Genomic DNA, 6,317 nt, shown 5'->3' with positions numbered 1-6,317 from the left:
AAAGCCTGCCGCTACCTCAAATATTACTTTGGGTTTTGATTGGTATTTGCTTATATTTTTTTATTATCAAACATTTTCCTACATTAATGCTTTTTAAATTAGTTTTTTGGTTCCGGGACAGCAATTTGCACGAATTCGGTAGAATGGCCCATATACACCAATGAATCGCACTTTAAATCGCGAATCGCAATTTTGATCAGAAAAATCGCAATTAGAGTTTTTCTCCGAATCGTGCAGCCCTAAAATATAAATAATCATATGCTGGGTTCAGGGGTGTCGCTAGACCCCTTTAACTGGGGCACATGCCCCAGTGTAAATCTTTTGTGCCCCTGTGTAAATCTCAAGTGTACATTTTAGCAGTTAACTAGTTTATTAATTTACAAAGACAATCGCGGCAAAACGGATCTATATGCAATGTAGTTACCCAATTCACGTTTGAAAAAGCGACGCAGCAGTCGCACTGACGCGACACGTCTCAATTCATGAATTGAGGCGTGCACGCGACTGTTTTGCCGTGCGCAGCCGCATACAAAGTACATGTCACGGGGTGACGATTTTTCGGGGTGGAACCAAAAGTTGAAGAAGTTTGGTTCCGCCCGGATGTTTCCGTCCAGACCGGAAAACAGAAACACCGGACATCCGGCAGCTTCGCGAAGGCTGTAATCAGCCGATTGGGCACAGCTGTGCCTAGTTAAAGAGATCGCCGGGCGATTGGATAACTGGAGTACAGAGAGGAGTATAAAAAGCACAGTTAGATCACAGTTGAGGTTCGTAGTGTGTGCTGAGGAACGGAGCTGTGCTCATTGTTAGACGTGGTGGCTGTCTGTATTTCTCTCTCTCTCCCTCTCTTGTTGCAGTTTACGGTGGACCTGCTGGAGTAAATGAAGAATCCTATGGGTAGAAAGGAACCTTGGTCTAACCAGTATTTTTGAAGGAGTAAACAGGAAGAAAATTGACCTTGTTGCACAACGTAAACAAAGGCTATCCGCTGTGAGTATACCCGTTGGTGTGGAGTAACTTGCATAAATTAACCTGTGTGAGCGTTGGAGTCCTCCAGGACTAGGAGGGCGGCCCTACCCCTATAACAGCGTGGTGGGCGAGCCGCTAGAAGTGTACGTCCAAACAGCCACAGCAACGAGACTTTATTTTTGTCGTGTTTCCATCGCCCCTCTTTCAGCCCAAGCGCAGTGGAGGACACCGGGCGTTTTCCCTTGTGGTGTTGCACTGATAGTGTGGTGAGTGAGATTTTACAATTAATAAGCTTTTCACGTTGGAGTGGTGCTGTGTATTTGCTGTGTGTCTTGTCAGACGAAGCCCCGTACCATCCATTCCCTCTACTGGGCAGAGGACGGAGAGGCTAACGACCTCAGAAATTACTGCTACCATACGCTGTGTGCTGTTTCGGAGTACGAAGGGATACAGACCAAGAGCTGTCAAGGGCTGTGAGTAAAATATTGGAAATACTCGTGGTGTAAACTTACCTGTGTCTGTCTTTGTCGCAGAGTCAGAGGCGAAAGGGTCCGCCGCCCCCGTGGTCTCTACAAAAGGGCGCCCCTGTCCAGGATTCGATCGGCCTACGGGCAGTGGAGGTAGGGCAGCGCTCGACCCGGCGAGGTGGTGTGTGACCTTCGCCCCTCTGATGACCTACAGAGGAAACCGTACCTACCCAGAAAGCTGTAAGCAGCAGAGCCGGTGAGCAATACTCGAAGTTTCAGTAACAGTGTCTTTGTGTCCTAGCGACCACCTGTGGAGAGAGAGGAAAACCAGAGTGAATAATTGAAGAACAGACTGTGAACGTAATACCTACCCAGAGAGCTGTAAGCAGCAGAGCCGGTGAGAAATACTCGAAGCCTCAGTAACAGTGTCTTTGTGTCCTAGTGACCACCTGTGGAGAGAGAGGAAAACCAGAGTGAATAATTGAAGAACAGACTGTGAATGTAATACCTACCCAGAGAGCTGTAAGCAGCAGAGCCGGTGAGCAATACTCGAAGTTTCAGTAATAGTGTCTTTGTGTCCTAGCGACCACCTGTGGAGAGAGAGGAAAACAAGAGTGAATAATTGAAGCACAGACTGTGAATGTGATACCTACCCAGAAAGCTGTAAGCAGCAGAGCCGGTGAGAAATACTCGAAGTTTCAGTAACAGTGCCCTTGTATCCTAGCGACCACCTGTGGAGAGAGAGGAAAACGAGAGTGAATAATTGGAGAACAGACTGTGAACGTGATACCTACCCAGAAAGCTGTAAGCAGCAGAGCCGGTGAGAAATACTCGAAGTTTCAGTAACAGTGTCTTTGTGTCCTAGTGGCCGCCTGTGGAGAGAAAGGAAGACGAGAGTGAACAATTGGAGAACAGACCGTGTAACGTGCTACCTACCCCGAGAGCAGTAAACAGCAGAACCGGTGAGGAATATACCAAATCCAAGCTAACAGTGTTTCTGTGTCGCAGTGATCACCTGTGGGGAATAAGGAGAACGAGGGTGGACGTACGACGGGGAACGTGAAGGCACGCGGGGCGAGACCCCCTGCCGAACTGAGGAAAGGTACACAGACAGTGGGAAATCCCCTACCAGTCACACCGAAATTGTCTGCCTCCAGGAAAGAAGAAGGAGGGCGCCACGGTTAGCAGGGTCCAGGCCGGAGCCTGACGTTTCCCTCTTCCCCCCGGCTTATGGTGGTTGGCACCCCTGTTGCCTTTGCCCCAGTCTGCCCGTGGCTGTAGTCTCCCTGGAGGGAGGAGAAGAAGCCTATTAGTTTTAAATTCCCCTTTCCCCAATTCCCCAGTTCTTTTAAGTATTTAAATTAAATAAAGCTTGTTTTAAATTTTACTCACCTGTTTCCGTGTTTGTCTGGTCATTGGGTCGGCTTTGGGGACCTCCTCGAGGTGGGAGTTGTAAAGGGGCGTGGTCAAGTCCAACACAGCCAGCCCCTGGTGGTGACAGATTTTGGCGTAGTCGGCAGGATCCCACCTCGAGTTGAGTAACCAAGGTCACCCAATGACTGACAACGCGGGGCCTGCAGCCCCACCCCGTGCCACGTCTATCATCATGGGAAGCCCATGGATCCAGAAATATGGAGGAGCGGAGTCGGAGGTACGACTGACCGAATGGAAGGCCCAATTGGAGTACTTGGCCGACTTACAGGGCCTTAGCGCCGCCCAGCGGCTCCAGTTTGTGTTGAACTCCCTAGAGGGAGAAGCACGGCGAGAGGTACAAGCCGCCCCCGAAGCAATTAGAGCCACCGCCCAGACTGTGTTCCAGTTCCTTACCGAGCAATATGGTGACCATACCCCCGTAGCTGTCCTCCGTTTACAATTTTTTAATTGTAAGCAAGGCCCCCGACAACCTATTAGAGCTTTTGCCCTCAGGCTGCGAGAGCAGTTCACTCGCCTGCAAGCCCGACGAGACCATGGGCTAGGAGACGGAGAGGCTTTGTTACGCGACCAGTTCCTCCTGGGGATGAAAGAGGGCCCCGTGAGACAAAGTCTGAGGGTCCAGTTTCGGAGGGACCCCGGGCTTACCTTTGAGGACCTAAAGAAGGAGGCGCTGGCCTTGGAGGGTGATGAGGTCGAAGTAAGTGAAACCCCTGTATGTGCAGCTGTAAGTGGAAACACAGCAGCGCCACCTGAACACGCAGATTGGAAGCAAGCCCTGAGAGTAGAGTTGTTGAAAGACGTCCGAGAGCAGATGTCGGAACTATATAAGACTCTCCTGGGAGAACTTCGCCAAAGTAGGGCGCGAGAGGAACCAAGGCCGGCACCCCGAGAGCGAGTCTACTCTGAGAGGGGCCGAGAGCCACCGGGACGCCCGAACCGTTTGAACCGGCCCCGCTTCGAGTGGGATGACCAAGGGCGGCCAATCTGCAATCGTTGTGGAGAACCGGGGCATTATAGCCGCCAGTGTGGGCCTCGCAGGGCATCGGAGGGGGGTTTTTAGGACGACCGGCCACAGTGGGTCGTGTGGCCGGGACCCCTCGAGAAGACCCTGGAAGACGTGATAATTCTAGAGGCCAGATGGTTGGGCATAGCCCAATGGCGGAAGTAAAGGTATGTGGAAAGACAGTACAGTGCCTGGTAGATACGGGCTCGCAAGTGACATTGTTTGCAGAGAGTCTCTCGCAGGAAGTATTCGGGAAGCAGAGAACCCAAGGAGGGGAGGCCCCCTGGCTGACGTTGCGGGGCGCCAACGGCCTAGAGATTCCTTACATTGGTTACCGGCTGACGGACTTAGAAGTTCACGGGGTGTTAGTTCCCCAAAAAGGGGTGATCATCGTGGAAGACAGGTGTTTGGGTGTCCATCGAGCCCTATTAGGTATGAACGTCCTCTCCGAGTGTTGGGAGGAGTTATTTCGGGCTAAGCCCGGCCCTAGGATCTCCCCTGTCGAGAGGCCCCTATGGGAGCAAGTAGTCGCCGACTGTCGTCGGGTCCAGATGACCCAGGTCCGCAGAGGCCGGGAAGAGGTAGGAAGAGTGATGTGTCGCTTTGCTCTATCCATCCCCCCTAGGAGTGAGGCCATGGTGTGGGTGAGAGTGGCCCCCCGAGGAGTTGGCCCCGAAGAGTGGGTATTGGTTGAACCCCACGCTGATTGCCCCCAAGTGGAAGTAGCACGAGGCCTAGCGGCGGTCCACCAGGGGAAGGTCCCTGTGAAGGTCCGAAATGACCACCCCTACCCAGTACACTTACACCGACACCAGCGGCTGGCCCGATTAACGGGGGTTGCACCCCATCAGGTGAGGGAGGAGAGAGATGTTAGTTTCCGTCAGGTGTGCCCCACTGTCATCGAGGTGGCCCTGACACAGATGGAAGCCCCTTCGAACAACGGGGGGAGGGACGTGCCGAGGCACTTGGCAGGTGAGTCCCTGCAAGGGGAAGAGTTGGAACAGGCGCAGACACAAAGACTCCAAGCCCTCCTTCAGAAATGGCAACATGTGTTTGCAAGACACGAGGAGGATTATGGGTGCACTAAGGTGGTGGAACATCATATACCGACTGGAGATGCAGGACCCAGCAGAGAGAGGTATCGACCCATACCACCCACCTTGTACTCGGAGGTGCGCACACTACTGCAAGGTATGCTGGAGCGGGGCGTCGTCCGGGAAAGCAGTAGCCCATGGGCAGCCCCCATCGTGCTTGTGCAGAAAAAGTCGGGAGCTTGGAGGTTTTGTGTGGACTATCGGAAGCTCAACCTGGTGACCAAGAAAGACGCTTTTCCCCTACCCCGGATCGAGGACTCCCTTGCCGGTCTCACGCGGTCTGCTTGGTACTCCACTCTGGATCTGGCCAGTGGATATTGGCAGGTGCCAGTGGCCGAGGCCGATAGGGAGAAGACCGCCTTCACGACCCCGTTCGGATTATTCGAGTGGGAACGGATGCCCTTCGGGCTCTGTAACGCCCCGGCCACGTTCCAACGCCTGATGCAGCGCTGTCTTGGAGGTCAGTTAATGGAGTCAGTCTTGGTATATTTAGATGATGTAATTGTGTACTCCCCAGATTTCGATTCCCACCTCCGACACCTCGAAGAGGTTTTCCAGACGATGGAGAAATATGGGCTGAAGTTGCAACCCGATAAATGTCATCTGTTGAGGCGAGAAGTCCAGTTCCTGGGCCACGTGGTCAGCGCTGCTGGGGTGGCCGTAGACCCTGGAAAGGTCTCTGCGGTAAGAGATTGGAGTGCACCCAAGACTGTGAGGCAAGTACGGTCATTTCTAGGGTTTGTGGGATACTACAGACGGTTCATAAAAGATTTTTCAAAGATTGCTAAGCCACTTAACCAGCTACTGGTCGGTACAGGGCGGAACCGGGGACGGGGGTCACCCCCTATTGACTGGGATGAGTCCTGTGAGGGGGCATTTCAGAGATTGAAACAGGAATTGTTACAGGCTCCTATCTTGGCCTATGCAGACTTTACTCAACCATTTCTCTTGTATACAGACGCTAGCAACCTGGGGTTGGGAGCAGTCTTGGCCCAACGACAAGCGGGAACAGAACGGGTGATCGCCTACGCAAGCCGAAGCCTCCACCCAGCTGAGAGGAACGATGCAAACTACAGCTCATTCAAACTGGAACTGCTGGCCCTGAAGTGGGCCCTGAGTGAGAAGTTTAAGGACAACCTCTGGGGTGCTAAGGTAACGGTGATTACAGACAATAATCCTTTGGTACATTTACAGACAGCGAAGTTGGGAGCGGTGGAGCAGCGCTGGGTGGCACAACTTGCCAATTTCGATTACCAACTGCAGTATCCGCCTGGGCGAGAGCACACGAACGCGGACGTCTTGTCCCGATTACCAGAGGTGGACAACCCCGGTTGCCGGGGAGGCCAGGAA

The 6,317-nt window shown here is 52.9% G+C and overlaps 1 long non-coding RNA gene across 1 annotated transcript; it reads left to right on the top strand.

The window, feature by feature from the left end:
* The first annotated feature begins 539 nt into the window (after positions 1–539).
* Positions 540–2,823, top strand: LOC141350091 (uncharacterized). The gene is made up of 2 exons (XR_012358059.1): positions 540–767; positions 858–2,823. It is a non-coding gene; the product is annotated as an uncharacterized lncRNA (long non-coding RNA).
* Positions 2,824–6,317: the final 3,494 nt, after the last annotated feature.

This window comes from Misgurnus anguillicaudatus, chromosome 16 (genome assembly GCF_027580225.2).
Source record: "Misgurnus anguillicaudatus chromosome 16, ASM2758022v2, whole genome shotgun sequence".
NCBI classification, from domain to species: domain Eukaryota; kingdom Metazoa; phylum Chordata; class Actinopteri; order Cypriniformes; family Cobitidae; genus Misgurnus; species Misgurnus anguillicaudatus.
Note: the sequence above shows the minus strand (reverse complement) of the source record. Positions and strands in the feature narration are given on the sequence as shown.